This window comes from Rhopilema esculentum, chromosome 20 (genome assembly GCF_057945365.1).
Source record: "Rhopilema esculentum isolate cy_ngs chromosome 20, ASM5794536v1, whole genome shotgun sequence".
NCBI classification, from domain to species: Eukaryota; Metazoa; Cnidaria; class Scyphozoa; order Rhizostomeae; family Rhizostomatidae; genus Rhopilema; species Rhopilema esculentum.
Window position 1 is genome coordinate 4,195,263 of NC_142834.1, and position 25,349 is coordinate 4,220,611.

Sequence of the window (25,349 nt, forward strand, 5' to 3'; positions counted from 1 at the left end):
CGAATGATTTTAGGGAATTTCTAAAGCATAGCTCCCTACAGCAACATAGCGAAAAAAATTACTGGCAATGAAATAAAGAGAACGAAGGATTTTAATGAAAATCTAAAGCATAGCTTCCTACAGCAACTTAGCATTGCCAATTGACAGGCAATGAAATAAAGAGAGTGAAGTATTTTAGGGAAATTCTAAAGCATAGCTTCCTACAGCAACTTAGCATTGAGAATTGACAGGCATTGAAATAATAAGAGTGAAGTATTTTAGGGAAATTCTAAAACATAGCTCCCTACAGCAAGTTAGCGATAAAAAAAGGAAGTCAATGAAATGAAGATTGCGAATGATTTTAGGGAATTTCTAAAGCATAGCTCTCTACAGCAACTTAGCAAAAGAAATGACAGGCAATGAAATAAAGAGGACAAAGGATTTTAGAAAAAGTCTAAAGCATAGCTTCTGACAGCAACGAAGCAATAAAAATGACAGGCAATGATATAAAGAGAACGAAGGATTTTTGGGAAATTCTGAAGCATAGCTCCCTACAGCAACAAAGCAATAAAAAATGACAGGCAATAAAATAAAGAGAACGATAGATTTTAATGAAAATCTAAAGCATATCTCCCTACAGCAAGTTAGCAAAAAAAGGACAGGCAATGAAATAAAGATAATCAAGGATTTTAGGGAAATTCCAAAGCATAACTCCTAATAGCAACTTAGCAAAAAAAGACAGGCAATGAAATAAAGAGATCCATGGATTTTAAGAAAATTCTAAAGCATAGCTCCCTACAGCAACGAAGCAATAAAAAATGACAGGCAATGAAAAAAAGAGAACCAAAGATTTTTGGGAAATTTCTAAGCCAAGCTCCCTACAGCAACTTAGCAAAAACATTCACAGGCAATGAAATAAAGAGAGCGAAGTATTCTAGGGAAAATCTAAAACACAGCTCCCTACAGCAACGAAGCAATAAAAAATGACAGGCAATTAAATAAAGAGAGTGAAGTATTTTAGGGAATTTCTGAGACATAGCTCCCTACAGCAAACTTAGCATGAAAAAATGACAGGCAATGAAATAAAAAGAGCCATGGATTTTAAGAAAAGTCTAAAGCATAGCTCCTTACAGCAACTTAGCAAAAAAAATTCACAGGCAATGAAATAAAGAGAACCAAGGATTTTAGGGAAATTCTAAAGCATAGCTCCCTACAGCAACGAAGCAATAAAAAATGACAAGCAATGAAAAAAGAGAACGAAGGATTTTAGGGAATTTCTAAAGCATAGCTCCCTACAGCAACTTAGCAAAAAAATGACAGGCAATGAAATAAAGAGAACGAAGGATTTTAATGAAAATCTAAAGCATAGCCCCCTACAGCAAGTTAGCAAAAGAATGACAGGCAATGAAATAAAGATAATCAAGGATTTTAGGAAAATTCTAAAGCATAACTCCCAATAGCAACATAGCAAAAAAAGACAGGCAATGAAATAAAGAGATCCATGGATTTTAAGAAAATTCTAAAGCATAGCTCCCTACAGCAACGAAGCAATAAAAAATGACAGGCAATGAAATAAAGAGAGTGAAGGATTTTAGGGAAATTCTGAAATATAGCTCCCTACAGCAACGAAGCAATAAAAAATGACAGGCGTTAAAATATAAAGAGCCATGGATTTTAGGAAAAGTCTAAAGCATAGCTCCTTACAGCAACTTAGCAATAAAAATTGACAGACAACTAAATAAAGAGAGCGAAGGATTCTAGGGAAAATCTAAAACATAGCTCCCTACAGCAACTTAGCAAAAAAAATGACAGGCAATGAAATAAAGAGAACGAAGGATTTTAATGAAAATCTAAAGCATAGCCCCCTACAGCAAGTTAGCAAAAGAATGACAGGCAATGAAATAAAGATAATCAAGGATTTTAGGGAAATTCTAAAGCATAACTCCCAATAGCAACATAGCAAAAAAAGACAGGCAATGAAATAAAGAGATCCATGGATTTTAAGAAAATTCTAAAGCATAGCTCCCTACAGCAACGAAGCAATAAAAAATGACAGGCAATGAAATAAAGAGAGTGAAGGATTTTAGGGAATTTCTGAAATATAGCTCCCTACAGCAACGAAGCAATAAAAAATGACAGGCGTTAAAATATAAAGAGCCATGGATTTTAGGAAAAGTCTAAAGCATAGCTCCTTACAGCAACTTAGCAATAAAAATTGACAGACAACTAAATAAAGAGAGCAAAGGATTCTAGGGAAAATCTAAAACATAGCTCCCTACAGCAACTTAGCAATAAAAATTCACAGGCAATGAAATAATGAAAGCGAAGGAATTTAGGGAAAATCTTATACATAGCCCTCTACAGCAACTTAACAAAAAAAATGACAGGCAATGAAATAAAGATAATCAAGGATTTTAGGGAAATTCTAAAGCATAACTCCCAATAGCAACTTAGCAAAAAAAAAGACAGGCAATGAAATAAAGAGATCCATGGATTTTAAAAAAATTCCAAAGCATAGCTCCCTACAGCAACGAAACAATAAAAGATGACAGGCAATTAAATAAAGAGAGTGAAGTATTTTAGGGAAATTCAGAGACATAGCTCCCTACAGCAAACTTAGCATGAAAAAATGACAGGCAATGAAATAAAAAGAGCCATGGATTTTAAGAAAAGTCTAAAGCATAGCTCCTTACAGCAACTTAGCAATAAAAATTGACAAGCAATGAAAAAAAAAGAACCAAGGATTTTTGGTAAATTCTGAAGCATAGCCTCCTACAGCAACTTAGCAATATAAAATGACAGGCAATGAAATAAATAAAGCGAAGGATTTAAAGAAAATTCTGAAGCATAGCTCTCTACATCAATTTAGCAATAAAAATGGACAAGCAATGAAAAAAAAAGAACCAAGGATTTTTGACAAATTTCAAAGCAAAGCTCCCTACAGCAACTTGTCAAAAAAAGACAGGCTATGAAATAAAGAAACCAAAGATTTTAGGGAAAATCTAAAAGTTAGCTTCCAACAGCAATTTAGAAAAAAAATTGAAGACAAATGAATAAAGAGAGGAAAGGATTTTATGGAAATGGTGAAGCGTAGCTCCCTACAGCAACTTAGCAATAAAAATTGACAGACAATTAAATAATGAGAGCGATGGATTTTAGGGAAATTCCAAAGCAAAGCTCCTACAGCAACCAAGCAATAAAAATTGACAGACAACTAAATAAAGAGAGCGAAGGATTCTAGGGAAAATCTAAAACACAGCTCCCTACAGCAACGAACAATAAAAAATGACAGGCAATGAAATAAAGAGAACGAAGGATTTTAATGAAAATCTAAAGCATAGCTCCCTACAGCAACAAAGCAATAAAAAATGACAGGCAATGAAATAAAGAGATCCAAGTATTTTAGGGAAATTCTAAAACAAAGCTCCCTATAGCATTAAAAATTGACACGCAAGGAAATGAGAACAGGCTTTTATAGTAATTCTAAAGCAAAGGTCTCCACAGCAACGTAGCAATAAATATTGTTAGGCAAAAATAAAGATGAAGGAAGGATTTTAGGGCAACATTAACGTAAAGCTCTCTACAGCAAATTAGCAAGAAAACATGACACGTTGGTTTTTAGAGTAGCTCATAAACAAAGCTAGTGATAGTAAGTGATAATCATAAATCAATACGTAAGGGAAAAAAATAAAGGGCTTTTTAGAGAAATTTCATAACAGAGCCACCAGCAGTAAGTTTGAAATAGAATTTTTTTGAGGAAGGAAACAAAATTACAGAAGGATTTTAGAGAAATGTTTGTACAAAGCTTACAAAATTAAGAAACTTTTTATCAAAAGCAACGTAAAGTAAGTCATGAACAGGATTTAATTCTCAAGGAAAATATGATTTTTGAATTATAATGGTAGTTCTAAAATAAAATTTTAAAAAAATGTAATGTCTGCACTTCGGAATAAAAGGTCTGCAGTTTAGAATAAATGCAGAACGATCCACGCTATTTAAGTTTGTAAGTTTGGAATTTGAAGGAAAGGGAACCGACATACCTGCAAAAGTCATACAAGTTTTTATTAAGGTTTTAGTCCAGATCCCATTCATATCCAATTTCTAGTTGTTCAAGGCATCAACTGGCTACATTGATGGAGCTTTGAAGAGGAATTTGTGAGTCCTAGGATTTTAACAAAAAAAACATTGGAAGTAGTTGAAAAGATATTTCAATAAAGTTCACAAAAATGCAATTTTCTTTAATTTTGTCCCAAAGAACAGAGTCCTGAGCAAAAGCAAGACCTGAAGGACCGAAGAAACCAAACAAACTGTTTATGATTAAAAGAGATCTGGAGAACGTAATCGACAAAGTCTGAAATCAAAAAGTCGTTTCAATCAAAGTATCGAAATTATAGATGGCTTTTTCATTGTTAACATTTTTTCAAAGTTCTAAAAAGCAACAAAATTTTGTTTTCAAAACTGAATAGCCAAAAAATGACATTGATTCAAAAGAGCTAAGAAAGGAGGTTTTCATAACAAAGGGTAGTATCGTTGCTAAGAGGATATCTTCAAATTTCTTGCAAAAGTAGCATTAGTAGAGGTAATGTCATGGTAATTAAAAGTAACGCATAATGTTTTGCATTGGACTTTAATCATTGGCATCACATTACAGCCTTAGTTTGGAAGAATTCGGAGGAAATTAAACAAGTCAGGATTTTGTCCTAAATTTTTCCCAAACTTTCAATATTTTAGTCAAAGCCTTAAAATCCACAAAACATTATGCAGCTGTGTCCTACATCAAGCTACGTATGAAGCAGATCAGAAGTGAGGGAGCCAAAATAAGAAAGTCACACAGACACGCCCTTTATTAAAGGCTACACCCAAAAATGATGTAAAGAATTAGTTGCTACATTATCTGCAGACGGAAGGAAAGTTTTGTAATGCATTCATTCTGTGGACTAATGCATAAATATTAATAACATTATCTTATGGTAAACGAAATTTTATTATTGAAATTAAATTAATGGCAATCTAGGCCTAGATATCTATGAAAAAAGAAATTTTTTTGCGAGCAATTCAAGACTGTCTACTCTTGATTCGAAAATACAAAACAGTAGAAGAAAGTGGGTAAATTTGTGGTTTTGTTTGGGGATGTCAGGGACATTTATCCTGCCAAATTGAATGTGAAACTGCCAAAAATTATAACGATTTAATGAACATCAAACGATGAACTTCAAAACGTAGAAAGGACAAGATGGACAGTCATCTACTTTTTTCGGTCTAACGTAAGAGTTTACAAAGACTACGTTAAGGATTGAAACATCCCAGGAAATACTGTTACGAGAAGCATTGCTGTCTATTTATTGAAATAGACCAACGAGAAACATAATTTGAAAGTAAGACTTTAATCAGAATTATTCAAAGAAACGTTTAGTCAAAAGTAAAGGGGACAGGAACAAAAACCTTGTTTCAAAACGCAGAAGAGACAATATGGAGAGAGATCGACTTTATCAATAGGGGGTAAGACCATACTTAGATTAGAAAAAGAACTGAAACATCCAAGGAATCAATGGCACAACAAGCATTGCTCTCTATCAATGAAGAAACACCAACGAGAAACATAAACCTTTTTTAATTCAAATTAAGAGTTTAATCAGAATAATTCAAAGAAAAGTTTAACCAAAAATACAAAGAAAAGGGAGAATAAACCTTGTTTCAAAAGCAGTAGAGACACGATGGAAAGTCATCGACTTTTCAATATAGGGTAAGACTGTTCTTAAATTTGCTGTAGTATTAATCTTTTAGAATTCAAATTTAGAGTTGAATCAGAATACTTCCAAAATAAATTTAGCCAAAGGTATAAAGGGTAGAGTCAACAAACCTTCTTTCAGAACGTAGGAAGGACACGATGGTGAATCTTCGACTTTATCTATCAAGGGTAACAATTTACTTAGATTAGATTATGGATGGGAAATTCCAAGGAAAATATGGCAGAACAAGCAATGCTTTCTATCAATGGATGAATCCAACGAGAAACATAAACTTTTGAAAATTCAAACTTAGAGCCTTATGCAAATAGTTCAAAGATAAATTTAGCCTAAGGTACAAAGGGCAGAGACATCAAAGCTTCTTTCAAAAGTAAAAGGGACACGATTATGAATCATCTTTTTTATCTATCTAAGGTAAGAATTTACTTAGATTCATGTTACTCGATGTAGAGTAAGCATGGATAGAGTTCAGGCTGCAGTGCAGGTGATTCAAAATTGATCTTAATCCCGTGCTTAGGAAAATGTCAATAATTTGTAAACGCAGCAGGCATTCGCTGTTCACCAAAAATTTTCTCATTACCAGAGGGTAAGGGTAGCTAAATATTGTTCTGATTGATTTTACCCTTGTTGATTGATTAGGCGAGGCTATATAGCCCCTTCACTATATCATGACCAATGGGGAGAGGTGTAGATCATGACCAATGATTCACAGATATTATAATAAGAAAGACAAAATAGAAAGTCAATCAGATCGGCCTCGAAGAAATTTTGTTACAGAAGATTGAGGCGAGAAAATCTAAGCACTACATCGCAATTCAATGTAAAAGGGTTTAAGGAATTTTAATTCTCCCGAATTACTGAGGTTTTATATTCAATGTATAGGGTCAAATCAGGAGCGGATCCAGACTATAGCAACTGTAGCTCGAGCTATAGTCAAAATCTCCGTGTTTGATTTTCGGAATTCAAAGTTAAGTGTTAATTTTTCCTCTGCTATCAAGCCTCTCAACATTTGAAAGCAGCGGTATAGGTTATCAAATTATTAACAAACATGCAATGCTGGCGGCTCTTGCTAATGGGCATCTGGGGCAATGCACCCTCATAAAGATTCAAAGGAAATCTATGATATTCATATTTAATTTTAAAGATAGTCTTACTGTGGTTAATTATATAAGTTTGTATCTCTTCTAGAAAAAGCTCCTTGCTATCCCGTCTCGTCCTTAGCCTAGCTTCTGGCCCGCTAGTGCCTTGAGCGATGATGTCCTTTTACGGGCAAAGTTTTTTTTGCCCCTAGCCGACATGCGCACAAGCTAATTTTTGACCTCGGGCATTGCTAAACGCCGTCTGTGATTGGCTCATTTGGATTCGGGGCAAGAAAAATTTTGCCCGTAAAATGACATCATCGCTAAACAACAACCACATCTATTTATGCTTTTTCTTCTGCGCTCCATGACGATCAACATCAAACCATGAATACAGTGAAAAATTTGCAAAGTCGACCTTTCTATCGATTATCGCAATATTGATGGTCTGCCCTCCCAACTGTGAAAGTCACGAGCCGCCACTGGCCTCATCACTATGCCTCTCCGGATTTGCTCTGGAAAAGGCATCGAAGACAATGAAACTCGTACTATAATTTTTGGCGCGAGCTATAGTGAAGCTATAGTCAGGTTTGAAAATGGCTTTTTAACCAATAGAATATGAGTATCCACGGTACATCTCCGCTCTCTGCCCCCTGTAAAGCAACAGTGGACTATAGCTCGTCTTCACATCCTGGGTCCCCTGTAATGTAGCTTCAAAGGCAAGAACCTACTAGGGAATAGGCAGGGACGGCGGAACGACCAAGCGGCAAGAGAGGGGGGCAGGCTCGAGTTAAAGGGCTTTTGAAAGATAATTCTCAGCTTCTACAAATTCATACGTGACTGCAATTTTATTATCTGTAGGTATCTTCAACATTGGCTAATTTTCGGCACAAGGAATTATTTTACATGTTTTGAGAAGTTCAGAATTTCATATGAATCTCTCTGATTATTACAATTGGCCAGTTTCAAGGGAACTTTATCAAAAACAACTCTTGCCCCTTCTGTCAAAGGGCAACAGGGGCGGTTGTACCCCTACACCCCCTTCTCTGGCGTCCCTGTAGATAGAAAAAGGATGTTCGAAGGAATATTTATGAATACGAAGCAACTATAAGCACACATGGTTTTATCATTTGCCCAAATGCAAAAAACGATCGCAAAAAATTTGAGCTATAGTCACCAAAAATCCTGGATCCGTCCCTGGTCAAATGACGTTTCCACATATATTGCAATCAAAGCTTTAACCAAACGAATTCTAAGTTTGCTCTCTGAAAACAGGTTTTCTTTACAGCCGGCAGGTTTTTGATTTACTGCGTATTTATCGAAGTTGCAGAATACTTAAAATAAGAACCCCATTAAAATTATTCAACAAAGCTTATTCGCTTGACGTTGAGAGGAACAGTCTTGAAGATGTCGTATCTACTTTCTGATAAGGTAAGATAAAAGCAAAATTTTGAAAGGAAATAAGAGAACATATTCGATTACCTCAATTAAACGCAATCAGCCTGCGTCCTCTACCTCTGCGTCAAGGCATCGAACGTCTTCTACTTGTCGAAGCTTTACGGTGCAATACAAAATCCAGTATCGAACAAAGTTGAGAAGTTTAGAGATTTAGTTGATTTATAGATCTAGCTGAAGTCACAATAGAGCACCATCAAGTAGGCCATCTTGGATTGTATAAACCTTCAAAAACACTGCCGAATTCATTGCAGAATGCCAGAGCGAACGATATTATCCTCAAGTTTCCATTAGCATCATCAAAACTTTGTTATGCATCATACTTAATATCTGGTTTATAATTCAGAATATTGATTATAAAGCAAATGGATTGCTTATTTATATTCTACGAAAACCTGCGATACTCAAGGGAGATTCAATTTGAATGAACCACAGGTAGTCCAAAGGGGAAACAAACAATTAAAAATATAAGCGGGAGAAGTGTCTCTTGGGAGTTCACAGGCAATTGCTCCTCCGCGACTCCGATAATAACAAATTTGTGTTAAGAAAAATCAGCAAATCCTTTCTTTTCAAGGTGGGGGGATGGGGGGTGCTGTGTCTATTGTCAAGAGAATGTCAAAAATAAATAAAGGAGTAAATAAAGGAATGATAAAGGAATAAATAGTAGGGTCAGTTTATCAAGCCTTCCATATTGGTATGGTAAAGATGAAAAAATAAGACAATTGGCTACCAATTTTATGCAATAAATTTAAAGTCTTTTTCAAATAGCATCGAAAAACAGTTATAAGTAATGAATTGCACGCTAGAATTGCCTTGATAGGTCATTTTAACATTCGGAGACGTTTAAGGGTGTTCTTGATTTTGGTACCTTTGGGTATTAAAATAAGACCCTTTGCTACCAATATTATGCAATAAATTAAAAGTCTTTTTCAAATAGCATCAAAAAACCGTTATGAGTAATGAATTGCACGCTAGAATTGCCTTGATATGTCAATTTGAAATTTGGAGACGTTTAAGGTGTTCTTGATTTTGGTACCTTTGGGTCTTAAAATAAGACTATTTGCTACCGATTTTATTCAATAAATTTAAAGTCTTTTTCAAATAGCATCAAAAGTCCATTTTGGGTTATGAATTGCATGCTAGAATTGCCTCGGTACGTCATTTTAACTATCGGAGACGTTTGAGGGTGTTCTTGATTTTGGTACCTTTAGGTCTTAAAATAAGACCCTTTGCTACCAATTTTATGCAATAAATTTAAAGTCTTTTTCAAATAGCATCAAAAAACCGTTATAAGTAATGAATTGCACGCTAGAATTGCCTTGATAGGTCATTTTAACATTCGGAGACGTTTAAGGGTGTTCTTGAATTTGGTATCTTTGTGTCTTAAAATAAGACCCTTTGCTACCAATTTTATGCAATAAATTTAAATTCTTTTTCAAATAGCATCAAAAAACCGTTTTAAGTAACGAATTGCACGCTAGAATTGCCTCGGTACGTCATTTTAACATTCGGAGAAGTTTAAGGTTGTTCTTGATTTTGGTACCTTTGGGTCTTAAAATAAAACCCTTTGCTACCAATTTTATGCAATAAATTTAAAGTCTTTTTCAAATAGCATCAAAAACCGTTATAAGTAATGAATTGAACGCTAGAATTGCCTTGATAGGTCATTTTAACATTCGGAGACGTTTAAGGTTGTTCTTGATTTTGGTATCTTTGGGTCTTAAAATAAGACCCTTTGCTACCAATTTTATGCAATAAATTTAAAGTCTTTTTCAAATAGCATCAAAAACCGTTATAAGTAATGAATTGCACGCTAGAATTGCCTTGATACGTCATTTTAACATTCGGAGACGTTTAAGGGTGTTCTTGATTTTGGTATCTTTGGGTCTTAAAATAAGACCCTTTCTACCAATTTTATGCAATAAATTTAAATTCTTTTTCAAATAGCATCAAAAAACCGTTTTAAGTAACGAATTGCACGCTAGAATTGCCTTGATAGGTCATTTTAACATTCGGAGACGTTTAAGGTTGTTCTTGATTTTGGTATCTTTGGGTCTTAAAATAAGACCCTTTGCTACCAATTTTATGCAATAAATTTAAATTCTTTTTCAAATAGCATCAAAAAACCGTTTTAAGTAACGAATTGCACGCTAGAATTGCCTTGATAGGTCATTTTAACATTCGGAGACGTTTAAGGGTGCTATTGATTTTGGTATCTTTGGGTCTTAAAATAAGACCCTTTGCTACCAATATTATGCAATAAATTAAAAGGCTTTTTTAAATAGCGTCAAAAGACCATTTTAGGTTATGAATTGCACGCTAGAATTGCCTTGATAGGTCAATTTGAAATTTGGAGACGTTTAAGGTGTTCTTCATTTTGGTACCTTTGGGTCTTAAAATAAGATCCTTTCTACCAATTTTGTGCAATAAATTTAAAGTCTTTTTCAAAAAGCGTCAAAAGACCATTTTAGGTTATGAATTGCACGTTAGAATTGCCTCGGTAGATCATTTAAACTTTCGGAGACGTTTAAGGGTGTTCTTGATTTTGGTACCTTTGGGTCTTAAAATAAGACCCTTTGCTACCAATTTTGTGCAATAAATTTAAAGTCTTTTTCAAAAAGCGTCAAAAGACCATTTTAGGTTATGAATTGCACGTTAGAATTGCCTCGGTAGATCATTTAAACTTTCGGAGACGTTTAAGGGTGTTCTTGATTTTGATACCTTTGGGTCTTAAAATAAGACCCTTTGCTACCAATTTTATGCAATAAATTTAAAGTCTTTTTCAAATAGCATCGAAAAACAGTTATAAGTAATGAATTGCACGCTAGAATTGCCTTGATAGGTCATTTTAACATTCGGAGACGTTTAAGGGTGATCTTGATTTTGGTACCTTTGGGTCTTAAAATAAGACCATTTGCTACCAATTTTATGCAATAAATTTAAAGTCTTTTTCAAATAGCGTCAAATAACCATTTTAGGTTATGAATTGCACGCTAGAATTGCCTCGGTACGTCATTTTAACTATAGGAGACGTTTAAGGGTGTTCTTGATTTTGGTACCTTTGGGTCTTAAAATAAGACCCTTTGCTACCAATTTTATGCAATAAATTTAAAGTCTTTTTCAAATAGCGTCAAATGACCGTTTTAAGTAATGAATTGCACGCTAGAATTGCCTCGGTACGTCATTTTAACTATCAGAGACGTTTGAGGGTGTTCTTGATTTTGGTACCTTTGGGTCTTAAAATAAGACCCTCTGCTACCAATATTATGCAATAAATTTAAAGTCTTTTTCAAATAGCATCAAAAAACCGTTTTAAGTAACGAATTGCACGCTAGAATTGCCTCGGTACGTCATTTTAACTATCAGAGACGTTTCAGGGTGTTCTTGATTTTGGTACCTTTAGGTCTTATAATAAGACCCTTTGCTATCAATTTTATGCAATAAATTTAAAGTCTTTTTCAAATAGCATCAAAAATCCGTTATAAGTAATGAATTGCTCGCTAGAATTGCCTTGATAGGTCATTTTAACATTCGGAGACGTTTAAAGTTGTTCTTGATTTTGGTATCTTTGGGTCTTAAAATTAGACCCTTTGCTACCAATTCTATGCAATAAATTTAAAGTCTTTTTCAAATAGCATCAAAAACCGTTATAAGTAATGAATTGCACGCTAGAATTGCCTTGACAGGTCATTTTAACATTCGGAGACGTTTAAGGGTGTTCTTGATTTCGGTATCTTTGGGTCGTAAAATAAGACCCTTTGCTACCAATTTTATGCAATAAATTTAAAGTCTTTTTCAAATAGCGTCAAATGACCGTGTTAAGTAATGAATTTCACGCTAGAATTGCCTTGATAGGTCATTTTAACTATCAGAGACGTTTGAGGGTGTTCCAGATTTTGGTACCTTTGGGTCTTAAAATAAGACCCTTTGCTACCAATATTATGCAATAAATTAAAAGTCTTTTTTAAATAGCGTCAAAAGACCATTTTAGGTTATGAATTGCACGCTAGAATTGCCTTGATAGGTCAATTTGAAATTTGGAGACGTTTAAGGTGTTCTTCATTTTGGTACCTTTGGGTCTTAAAATAAGATCCTTTCTACCAATTTTGTGCAATAAATTTGAAGTCTTTTTCAAAAAGCGTCAAAAGACCATTTTAGGTTATGAATTGCACGTTAGAATTGCCTCGGTAGATCATTTAAACTTTCGGAGACGTTTAAGGGTGTTCTTGATTTTGGTACCTTTGGGTCTTAAAATAAGACCCTTTGCTACCAATATTATGCAATAAATTAAAAGTCTTTTTTAAATAGCGTCAAAAGACCATTTTAGGTTATGAATTGCACGCTAGAATTGCCTTGATAGGTCAATTTGAAATTTGGAGACGTTTAAGGTGTTCTTCATTTTGGTACCTTTGGGTCTTAAAATAAGATCCTTTCTACCAATTTTGTGCAATAAATTTAAAGTCTTTTTCAAAAAGCGTCAAAAGACCATTTTAGGTTATGAATTGCACGTTAGAATTGCCTCGGTAGATCATTTAAACTTTCGGAGACGTTTAAGGGTGTTCTTGATTTTGGTACCTTTGGGTCTTAAAATAAGACCCTTTGCTACCAATTTTATGCAATAAATTTAAAGTCTTTTTCAAATAGCATCAAAAAACCGTTTTAAGTAACGAATTCCACGCTAGAATTGCCTCGGTACGTCATTTTAACTATCAGAGACGTTTGAGGGTGTTCTTGATTTTGGTACCTTTGGGTCTTAAAATAAGACCCTTTGCTACCAATATTATGCAATAAATTAAATATCTTTTTTAAATAGCGTCAAAAGACCATTTTAAGTTATGAATTGCACGCTAAAATTGCCTTGATATGTCAATTTGAAATTTGGAGACGTTTAAGGTGTTCTTGATTTTGGTACCTTTGGGTCTTAAAATAAGACTATTTGCTACCGATTTTATTCAATAAATTTAAAGTCTTTTTCAAATAGCATCAAAAGTCCATTTTGGGTTATGAATTGCATGCTAGAATTGCCTCGGTACGTCATTTTAACTATCGGAGACGTTTCAGGGTGTTCTTGATTTTGGTACCTTTAGGTCTTAAAATAAGACCCTTTGCTACCAATTTTATGCAATAAATTTAAAGTCTTTTTCAAATAGCATCAAAAAACCGTTATAAGTAATGAATTGCACGCTAGAATTGCCTTGATAGGTCATTTTAACATTCGGAGACGTTTAAGGGTGTTCTTGATTTTGGTATCTTTGTGTCTTAAAATAAGACCCTTTGCTACCAATTTTATGCAATAAATTTAAATTCTTTTTCAAATAGCATCAAAAAACCGTTTTAAGTAACGAATTGCACGCTAGAATTGCCTTGATAGGTCATTTTAACATTCGGAGACGTTTAAGGTTGTTCTTGATTTTGGTATCTTTGGGTCTTAAAATAAGACCCTTTGCTACCAATTTTATGCAATAAATTTAAAGTCTTTTTCAAATAGCATCAAAAACCGTTATAAGTAATGAATTGCACGCTAGAATTGCCTTGATAGGTCATTTTAACATTCGGAGACGTTTAAGGGTGTTCTTGATTTTGGTATCTTTGGGTCTTAAAATAAGGCCCTTTGCTACCAATTTTATGCAATAAATTTAAATTCTTTTTCAAATAGCATCAAAAAACCGTTTTAAGTAACGAATTGCACGCTAGAATTGCCTTGATAGGTCATTTTAACATTCGGAGACGTTTAAGGTTGTTCTTGATTTTGGTATCTTTGGGTCTTAAAATAAGACCCTTTGCTACCAATTTTATGCAATAAATTTAAATTCTTTTTCAAATAGCATCAAAAAACCGTTTTAAGTAACGAATTCCACGCTAGAATTGCCTCGGTACGTCATTTTAACTATCAGAGACGTTTGAGGGTGTTCTTGATTTTGGTACCTTTGGGTCTTAAAATAAGACCCTTTGCTACCAATATTATGCAATAAATTAAATATCTTTTTTAAATAGCGTCAAAAGACCATTTTAAGTTATGAATTGCACGCTAAAATTGACTTGATATGTCAATTTGAAATTTGGAGACGTTTAAGGTGTTCTTGATTTTGGTACCTTTGGGTCTTAAAATAAGACTATTTGCTACCGATTTTATTCAATAAATTTAAAGTCTTTTTCAAATAGCATCAAAAGTCCATTTTGGGTTATGAATTGCATGCTAGAATTGCCTCGGTACGTCATTTTAACTATCGGAGACGTTTCAGGGTGTTCTTGATTTTGGTACCTTTAGGTCTTAAAATAAGACCCTTTGCTACCAATTTTATGCAATAAATTTAAAGTCTTTTTCAAATAGCATCAAAAAACCGTTATAAGTAATGAATTGCACGCTAGAATTGCCTTGATAGGTCATTTTAACATTCGGAGACGTTTAAGGGTGTTCTTGATTTTGGTATCTTTGTGTCTTAAAATAAGACCCTTTGCTACCAATTTTATGCAATAAATTTAAATTCTTTTTCAAATAGCATCAAAAAATCGTTTTAAGTAACGAATTGCACGCTAGAATTGCCTTGATAGGTCATTTTAACATTCGGAGACGTTTAAGGTTGTTCTTGATTTTGGTATCTTTGGGTCTTAAAATAAGACCCTTTGCTACCAATTTTATGCAATAAATTTAAAGTCTTTTTCAAATAGCATCAAAAACCGTTATAAGTAATGAATTGCACGCTAGAATTGCCTTGATAGGTCATTTTAACATTCGGAGACGTTTAAGGGTGTTCTTGATTTTGGTATCTTTGGGTCTTAAAATAAGGCCCTTTGCTACCAATTTTATGCAATAAATTTAAATTCTTTTTCAAATAGCATCAAAAAACCGTTTTAAGTAACGAATTGCACGCTAGAATTGCCTTGATAGGTCATTTTAACATTCGGAGACGTTTAAGGTTGTTCTTGATTTTGGTATCTTTGGGTCTTAAAATAAGACCCTTTGCTACCAATTTTATGCAATAAATTTAAATTCTTTTTCAAATAGCATCAAAAAACCGTTTTAAGTAACGAATTGCACGCTAGAATTGCCTTGATAGGTCATTTTAACATTCGGAGACGTTTAAGGGTGATCTTGATTTTGGTATCTTTGGGTCTTAAAATAAGACCCTTTGCTACCAATATTATGCAATAAATTAAAAGGCTTTTTTAAATAGCGTCAAAAGACCATTTTAGGTTATGAATTGCACGCTAGAATCGCCTTGATAGGTCAATTTGAAATTTGGAGACGTTTAAGGTGTTCTTCATTTTGGTACCTTTGGGTCTTAAAATAAGATCCTTTCTACCAATTTTGTGCAATAAATTTAAAGTCTTTTTCAAAAAGCGTCAAAAGACCATTTTAGGTTATGAATTGCACGTTAGAATTGCCTCGGTAGATCATTTAAACTTTCGGAGACGTTTAAGGGTGTTCTTGATTTTGGTACCTTTGGGTCTTAAAATAAGACCCTTTGCTACCAATTTTGTGCAATAAATTTAAAGTCTTTTTCAAAAAGCGTCAAAAGACCATTTTAGGTTATGAATTGCACGTTAGAATTGCCTCGGTAGATCATTTAAACTTTCGGAGACGTTTAAGGGTGTTTTTGATTTTGGTATCTTTGTGTCTTAAAATAAGACCCTTTGCTACCAATTTTATGCAATAAATTTAAATTCTTTTTCAAATAGCATCAAAAAACCGTTTTAAGTAACGAATTGCACGCTAGAATTGCCTTGATAGGTCATTTTAACATTCGGAGACGTTTAAGGTTGTTCTTGATTTTGGTATCTTTGGGTCTTAAAATAAGACCCTTTGCTACCAATTTTATGCAATAAATTTAAAGTCTTTTTCAAATAGCATCAAAAACCGTTATAAGTAATGAATTGCACGCTAGAATTGCCTTGATAGGTCATTTTAACATTCGGAGACGTTTAAGGGTGTTCTTGATTTTGGTATCTTTGGGTCTTAAAATAAGACCCTTTGCTACCAATTTTATGCAATAAATTTAAATTCTTTTTCAAATAGCATCAAAAAACCGTTTTAAGTAACGAATTGCACGCTAGAATTGCCTTGATAGGTCATTTTAACATTCGGAGACGTTTAAGGTTGTTCTTGATTTTGGTATCTTTGGGTCTTAAAATAAGACCCTTTGCTACCAATTTTATGCAATAAATTTAAATTCTTTTTCAAATAGCATCAAAAAACCGTTTTAAGTAACGAATTGCACGCTAGAATTGCCTTGATAGGTCATTTTAACATTCGGAGACGTTTAAGGTTGTTCTTGATTTTGGTATCTTTGGGTCTTAAAATAAGACCCTTTGCTACCAATATTATGCAATAAATTAAAAGGCTTTTTTAAATAGCGTCAAAAGACCATTTTAGGTTATGAATTGCACGCTAGAATTGCCTTGATAGGTCAATTTGAAATTTGGAGACGTTTAAGGTGTTCTTCATTTTGGTACCTTTGGGTCTTAAAATAAGATCCTTTCTACCAATTTTGTGCAATAAATTTAAAGTCTTTTTCAAAAAGCGTCAAAAGACCATTTTAGGTTATGAATTGCACGTTAGAATTGCCTCGGTAGATCATTTAAACTTTCGGAGACGTTTAAGGGTGTTCTTGATTTTGGTACCTTTGGGTCTTAAAATAAGACCCTTTGCTACCAATTTTGTGCAATAAATTTAAAGTCTTTTTCAAAAAGCGTCAAAAGACCATTTTAGGTTATGAATTGCACGTTAGAATTGCCTCGGTAGATCATTTAAACTTTCGGAGACGTTTAAGGGTGTTTTTGATTTTGGTACCTTTGGGTCTTAAAATAAGACCCTTTGCTACCAATTTTATGCAATAAATTTAAAGTCTTTTTCAAATAGCATCGAAAAACAGTTATAAGTAATGAATTGCACGCTAGAATTGCCTTGATAGGTCATTTTAACATTCGGAGACGTTTAAGGGTGATCTTGATTTTGGTACCTTTGGGTCTTAAAATAAGACCATTTGCTACCAATTTTATGCAATAAATTTAAAGTCTTTTTCAAATAGCATCAAATAACCATTTTAGGTTATGAATTGCACGCTAGAATTGCCTCGGTACGTCATTTTAACTATCGGAGACGTTTAAGGGTGTTCTTGATTTTGGTACCTTTGGGTCTTAAAATAAGACCCTTTGCTACCAATTTTATGCAATAAATTTAAAGTCTTTTTCAAATAGCGTCAAATGACCGTTTTAAGTAATGAATTGCACGCTAGAATTGCCTCGGTACGTCATTTTAACTATCAGAGACGTTTGAGGGTGTTCTTGATTTTGGTACCTTTGGGTCTTAAAATAAGACCCTCTGCTACCAATTTTGTGCAATAAATTTAAAGTCTTTTTCAAAAAGCGTCAAAAGACCATTTTAGGTAATGAATTGCTGGTTAGAATTGCCTCGGTACGTCATTTTAACTATCAGAGACGTTTCAGGGTGTTCTTGATTTTGGTACCTTTAGGTCTTATAATAAGACCCTTTGCTATCAATTTTATGCAATAAATTTAAAGTCTTTTTCAAATAGCATCAAAAATCCGTTATAAGTAATGAATTGCTCGCTAGAATTGCCTTGATAGGTCATTTTAACATTCGGAGACGTTTAAAGTTGTTCTTGATTTTGGTACCTTTGGGTCTTAAAATAAGACCCTTTGCTACCAATATTATGCAATAAATTAAAGTCTTTTTTAAATAGCGTCAAAAGACCATTTTAGGTTATGAATTGCACGCTAGAATTGCCTTGATAGGTCAATTTGAAATTTGGAGACGTTTAAGGTGTTCTTCATTTTGGTACCTTTGGGTCTTAAAATAAGATCCTTTCTACCAATTTTGTGCAATAAATTTGAAGTCTTTTTCAAAAAGCGTCAAAAGACCATTTTAGGTTATGAATTGCACGTTAGAATTGCCTCGGTAGATCATTTAAACTTTCGGAGACGTTTAAGGGTGTTCTTGATTTTGGTACCTTTGGGTCTTAAAATAAGACCCTTTGCTACCAATATTATGCAATAAATTAAAAGTCTTTTTTAAATAGCGTCAAAAGACCATTTTAGGTTATGAATTGCACGCTAGAATTGCCTTGATAGGTCAATTTGAAATTTGGAGACGTTTAAGGTGTTCTTCATTTTGGTACCTTTGGGTCTTAAAATAAGATCCTTTCTACCAATTTTGTGCAATAAATTTAAAGTCTTTTTCAAAAAGCGTCAAAAGACCATTTTAGGTTATGAATTGCACGTTAGAATTGCCTCGGTAGATCATTTAAACTTTCGGAGACGTTTAAGGGTGTTCTTGATTTTGGTACCTTTGGGTCTTAAAATAAGACCCTTTGCTACCAATTTTATGCAATAAATTTAAAGTCTTTTTCAAATAGCATCGAAAAACAGTTATAAGTAATGAATTGCAAGCTAGAATTGCCTTGATAGGTCATTTTAACTATCGGAGACGTTTAAGGGTGTTCTTGATTTTGGTACCTTTGGGTCTTAAAATAAGACCCTTTGCTACCAATTTTATGCAATAAATTTAAAGTCTTGTTCAAATAGCGTCAAATGACCGTTTTAAGTAATGAATTGCACGCTAGAATTGCCTCGGTACGTCATTTTAACTATCAGAGACGTTTGAGGGTGTTCTTGATTTTGGTACCTTTGGGTCTTAAAATAAGACCCTCTGCTACCAATATTATGCAATAAATTTAAAGTCTTTTTCAAATAGCATCAAAAAACCGTTTTAAGTAACGAATTGCACGCTAGAATTGCCTCGGTACGTCATTTTAACTATCAGAGACGTTTGAGGGTGTTCTTGATTTTGGTACCTTTGGGTCTTAAAATAAGACCCTTTGCTACCAATATTATGCAATAAATTAAAAGTCTTTTTTAAATAGCGTCAAAAGACCATTTTAAGTTATGAATTGCACGCTAGAATTGCCTTGATAGGTCAATTTGAAATTTGGAGACGTTTAAGGTGTTCTTCATTTTGGTACCTTTGGGTCTTAAAATAAGATCCTTTCTACCAATTTTGTGCAATAAATTTGAAGTCTTTTTCAAAAAGCGTCAAAAGACCATTTTAGGTTATGAATTGCACGTTAGAATTGCCTCGGTAGATCATTTAAACTTTCGGAGACGTTTAAGGGTGTTCTTGATTTTGGTACCTTTGGGTCTTAAAATAAGACCCTTTGCTACCAATATTATGCAATAAATTAAAAGTCTTTTTTAAATAGCGTCAAAAGACCATTTTAGGTTATGAATTGCACGCTAGAATTGCCTTGATAGGTCAATTTGAAATTTGGAGACGTTTAAGGTGTTCTTCATTTTGGTACCTTTGGGTCTTAAAATAAGATCCTTTCTACCAATTTTGTGCAATAAATTTAAAGTCTTTTTCAAAAAGCGTCAAAAGACCATTTTAGGTTATGAATTGCACGTTAGAATTGCCTCGGTAGATCATTTAAACTTTCGGAGACGTTTAAGGGTGTTCTTGATTTTGGTACCTTTGGGTCTTAAAATAAGACCCTTTGCTACCAATTTTATGCAATAAATTTAAAGTCTTTTTCAAATAGCATCGAAAAACAGTTATAAGTAATGAATTGCACGCTAGAATTGCCTTGATAGGTCATTTTAACTATCGGAGACGTTTAAGGGTGTTCTTGATTTTGGTACCTTTGGGTCTTAAAATAAGACCCTTTGCTACCAATTTTATGCAATAAATTTAAAGTCTTGTTCAAATAGCGTCAAATGACCGTTTTAAGTAATGAATTGCACGCTAGAATTGCCTCGGTACGTCATTTTAACTATCAGAGACGTTTGAGGGTGTTCTTGATTTTGGTACCTTTGGGTCTTAAAATAAGACCCTCTGCTACCAATATTATGCAATAAATTTAAAGTCTTTTTCAAATAGCATCAAAAAACCGTTTTAAGTAACGAATTGCACGCTAGAATTGCCTCGGTACGTCATTTTAACTATCAGAGACGTTTGAGGGTGTTCTTGATTTTGGTACCTTTGGGTCTTAAAATAAGACCCTTTGCTACCAATATTATGCAATAAATTAAAAGTCTTTTTTAAATAGCGTCAAAAGACCATTTTAAGTTATGAATTGCACGCTAAAATTGCCTTGATAGGTCAATTTGAAATTTGGAGACGTTTAAGGTGTTCTTGGTTTTGGTACCTTTGGGTCTTAAAATAAGATCCTTTCTACCAATTTTGTGCAATAAATTGAAAGTCTTTTTCAAAAAACGTCAAAAGACCATTTTAGGTTATGAATTGCACTTTAGAATTGCCTCGGTAGATCATTTAAACTTTCGGAGACGTTTAAGGGTGTTCTTGATTTTGGTACCTTTGGGTCTTAAAATAAGACCCTTTCCTACCAATTTTATGCAATAAATTTAAAGTCTTTTTCAAATAGCATCAAAAAACCGTTATAAGTAATGAATTGCACGCTAGAATTGCCTTGATAGGTCATTTTAACATTCGGAGACGTTTAAGGGTGTTCTTGATTTTGGTATCTTTGTGTCTTAAAATAAGACCCTTTGCTACCAATTTTATGCAATAAATTTAGAGCCTTTTTCAAATAGCTTCAAATAACCATTTTAGGTTATGAGTTGCACGTTAGAATTGCCTTGATAGGTCATTTTAACATTCGGAGACGTTTAAGGGTGTTCTTGATTTTGGTATCTTTGGGTCTTAAAATAAGACCCTTTGCTACCAATTTTATGCAATAAATTTAAATTCTTTTTCAAATAGCATCAAAAAACCGTTTTAAGTAACGAATTGCACGCTAGAATTGCCTTGATAGGTCATTTTAACATTCGGTGACGTTTAAGGGTGTTCTTGATTTTGGTATCTTTAGGTCTTAAAATAAGACCCTTTGCTACCAATTTTATGCAATAAATTTAAAGTCTTTTTCAAATAGCGTCAAAAAACCGTTATAAGTAATGAATTGCACGCTAGAATTGCCTTGATAGGTCATTTTAACATTCGGAGACGTTTGAGGGTGTTCTTGATTTTGGTATCTTTGGGTCTTAAAATAAGACCCTTTGCTACCAATTTTATGTAATAAATTTAAAGTCTTTTTCAAATAGCGTCAAAAGACCATTTTAGGTAATGAATTGCTGGTTAGAATTGCCTTGATAGGTCATTTTAACATTCGGAGACGTTTAAGGGTGTTCTTGATTTTGGTACCTTTGGGTCTTAAAATAAGACCCTTTCCTACCAATTTTATGCAATAAATTTAAAGTCTTTTCAAATAGCGTCAAATGACCATTTTAGGTTATGAATTGAACGCTAGAATTGCCTTGATAGGTCATTTTAACATTCAGAGACGTTTAAGGGTGTTCTTGATTTTGGTACCTTTGGGTCTTAAAATAAGACCCTTTCTACCAATTTTATGCAATAAATTTGAAGTCTTTTCCAAATAGCGTCAAAAGACCATTTTAGGTAATGAATTGCTGGCTAGAATTGCCTTGATAGGTCATTTTAACATTCGGAGACGGTTAAGGGTGTTTTTGATTTTGATACCTTTGGGTCTTAAAATAAGACCCTTTCTACCAATTTTATGCAATAAATTTAAAGTCTTTTTCAAATAGCGTCAAAAGACCATTTTAGGTTATGAATTGCACGCTAGAATTTCCTTGATAGGTCATTTTAACATTCGGAGACGTTTAAGGGTGTTCTTGATTTTGGTACCTTTGGGTCTTAAAATAAGACCCTTTCCTACCAATTTTATGCAATAAATTTAAAGTCTTTTTCAAATAGCGTCAAATGACCATTTTAGGTTATGAATTGAACGCTAGAATTGCCTTGATAGGTCATTTTAACATTCAGAGACGTTTAAGGGTGTTCTTGATTTTGGTACCTTTGGGTCTTAAAATAAGACCCTTTCTACCAATTTTATGCAATAAATTTGAAGTCTTTTCCAAATAGCGTCAAAAGACCATTTTAGGTAATGAATTGCTGGCTAGAATTGCCTTGATAGGTCATTTTAACATTCGGAGACGGTTAAGGGTGTTCTTGATTTTGGTACCTTTGGGTCTTAAAATAAGACCATTTCCTACCAATTTTATGCAATAAATTTAAAGTCTTTTTCAAATAGCGTCAAATGACCATTTTAGGTTATGAATTGAACGCTAGAATTGCCTTGATAGGTCATTTTAACATTCGGAGACGTTTAAGGGTGTTCTTGATTTTGGTACCTTTGGGTCTTAAAATAAGACCCTTTCTACCAATTTTATGAAATAAATTTAAAGTCTTTTTCAAATAGCGTCAAATGACCATTTTAGGTTATGAATTGAACGCTAGAATTAACTTGATAGGTCATTTTAACATTCGGAGACCTTTAAGGGTGTTCTTGATTTTGGTACCTTTGGGTCTTAAAATAAGACCCTTTCTACCAATTTTATGCAATAAATTTAAAGTCTTTTTCAAATAGCGTCAAATGACCATTTTAGGTTATGAATTGAACGCTAGAATTGCCTTGATAGGTCATTTTAACATTCGGAGACGGTTAAGGGTGTTTTTGATTTTGGTACCTTTGGGTCTTAAAATAAGACCCTTTCTACCAATTTTATGCAATAAATTTAAAGTCTTTTTCAAAAAGCAACAAAAGACCATTTTAGGTTATGAATTGCACGCTAGAATTGCCTTGATAGGTCATTTTAACATTCGGAGACGTTTAAGGGTGTTCTTGATTTTGGTACCTTTGGGTCTTATAAAAAGACCCTTTCTACCAATTTTATGCAATAAATTTAAAGTCTTTTTCAAATAGCGTCAAAAGACCATTTTAGGTTATGAATTGAACGCTAGAATTACCTTGATAGGTCATTTTAACATTCGGAGACGTTTAAGGGTGTTTTTGATTTTGGTACCTTTGGGTCTTAAAATAAGACCATTTCCTACCAATTTTATGCAATGAATTTAAAGTCTTTTTCAAATAGCGTCAAATGACCATTTTAGGTTATGAATTGAACGCTAGAATTGCCTTGATAGGTCATTTTAACATTCGGAGACGTTTAAGGGTGTTCTTGATTTTGGTACCTTTGGGTCTTAAAAAAAGACCCTTTCTACCAATTTTATGCAATAAATTTAAAGTCTTTTTCAAATAGCGTCAAATGACCATTTTAGGTTATGAATTGAACGCTAGAATTGCCTTGATAGGTCATTTTAACATTCGGAGACGGTTAAGGGTGTTCTTGATTTTGGTACCTTTGGGTCTTAAAATAAGACCCTTTCTACCAATTTTATGCAATAAATTTAAAGTCTTTTTCAAATAGCGTCAAAACACAATTTTAGGTTATGAATTGCACGCTAGAATTGCCTTGATAGGTCATTTTAACATTCGGAGACGTTTAAGGGTGTTCTTGATTTTGGTACCTTTGGGTCTTAAAATAAGACCCTTTCTACCAATTTTATGCAATAAATTTAAAGTCTTTTTCAAATAGCGTTAAAAGACCATTTTAGGTTATGAATTGCTGGCTAGAATTGCCTTGATGGGTCATTTTAACATTCGGAGACGGTTAAGGGTGTTTTTGATTTTGGTACCTTTGGGTCTTAAAATGAGAGCCTTTCTACCAATTTTATGCAATAAATTTAAAGTCTTTTTCAAATAGCGTCAAAAGACCATTTTAGGTTATGAATTGCACGCTAGAATTGCCTTGATAGGTCATTTTAACATTTGCAGACGTTTAAGGGTGTTCTTGATTTTGGTACCTTTGTGTCTTAAAATAAGACCCTTTCTACCAATTTTATGCAATAAATTTAAAGTCTTTTTCAAATAGCGTTAAAAGACCATTTTAGGTTATGAATTGCACGCTAGAATTACCTTGATAGGTCATTTTAACATTCGGAGACGTTTAAGTGTGTTCTTGATTTTGGTACCTTTGGGTCTTAAAATAAGACCCTTTCTACCAATTTTATGCAATAAATTTAAAGTCTTTTTCAAAAAGCGTCAAAAGACCATTTTAGGTTATGAATTGCACGCTAGAATTGCCTCGGTAGGTCATTTTAACTTTCGGAGACGTTTAAGGGTGTTCTTGATTTTGGTACCTTTGGGTCTTAAAATAAGACCCTTTCTACCAATTTTGAGCAATAAATTTAAAGTCTTTTTCAAATAGCGTTAAAAGACCATTTTAGGTTATGAATTGCACGTTAGAATTGCCTCGGTAGATCATTTTAACTTTCGGAGACGTTTAAGGGTGTTCTTGATTTTGGTACCTTTGGGTCTTAAAATAAGACCCTTTCTACCAATTTTATGCAATAAATTTAAAGTCTTATTCAATTAGCGTCAAAAGACCATTTTAGGTAATGAATTGCTGGCTAGAATTGCCTTGATAGGTCATTTTAAATTTCGGAGACGGTTTAGGGTGTTTTTGATTTTGGTACCTTTGGGTCTTAAAATAAGACCCTTTCTACCAATTTTATGCAATAAATTTAAAGTCTTTTTCAAATAGCGTCAAAAGACCATTTTAGGTTATGAATTGCACGCTAGAATTGCCTTGATAGGTCATTTTAACATTCGGAGACGTTTAAGGGTGTTCTTGATTTTGGTTCCTTTGGGTCTTAAAATAAGACCCTTTCTACCAATTTTATGCAATAAATTTAAAGTCTTTTTCAAAAAGCGTCAAAAGACCATTTTAGGTTATGAATTGCACGCTAGAATTGCCTTGATAGGTCATTTTAACATTCGGAGACGTTTAAGGGTGTTCTTGATTTTGGTACCTTTGTGTCTTAAAATAAGACCCTTTCTACCAATTTTATGCAATAAATTTAAAGTCTTTTTCAAAAAGCGTCAAAAGACCATTTTAGGTTATGAATTGCACGCTAGAATTGCCTTGATAGGTCATTTTAACATTGGGAGACTTTTAAGGGTGTTCTTGATTTTGGTACCTTTGGGTCTTAAAATGAGACCCTTTCTACCAATTTTATGCAATAAATTTAAAGTCTTTTTCAAATAGCGTCAAAAGACCATTTTAGGTTATGAATTGCACGCTAGAATTGCCTTGATAGGTCATTTTAACATTTGCAGACGTTTAAGGGTGTTCTTGATTTTGGTACCTTTGTGTCTTAAAATAAGACCCTTTCTACCAATTTTATGCAATAAAT

At 33.5% G+C, this 25,349-nt stretch overlaps 1 long non-coding RNA gene across 1 annotated transcript in view; it reads right to left on the reverse strand.

The window, feature by feature from the left end:
* Window positions 1-9,098, reverse strand: part of LOC135692358 (uncharacterized) — a 48,412-nt gene extending 39,314 nt beyond the window's left edge. The window contains exons 1-3 of the long non-coding RNA XR_016145122.1: window positions 8,288-9,098; window positions 5,840-5,887; window positions 4,020-4,141 (exon numbers count right to left, since the gene is read on the reverse strand). This is a non-coding gene — a long non-coding RNA (uncharacterized LOC135692358). The remainder of the gene's footprint in view (window positions 1-4,019; window positions 4,142-5,839; window positions 5,888-8,287) is intronic.
* Between the last annotated feature and the right edge of the window lie 16,251 nt (window positions 9,099-25,349).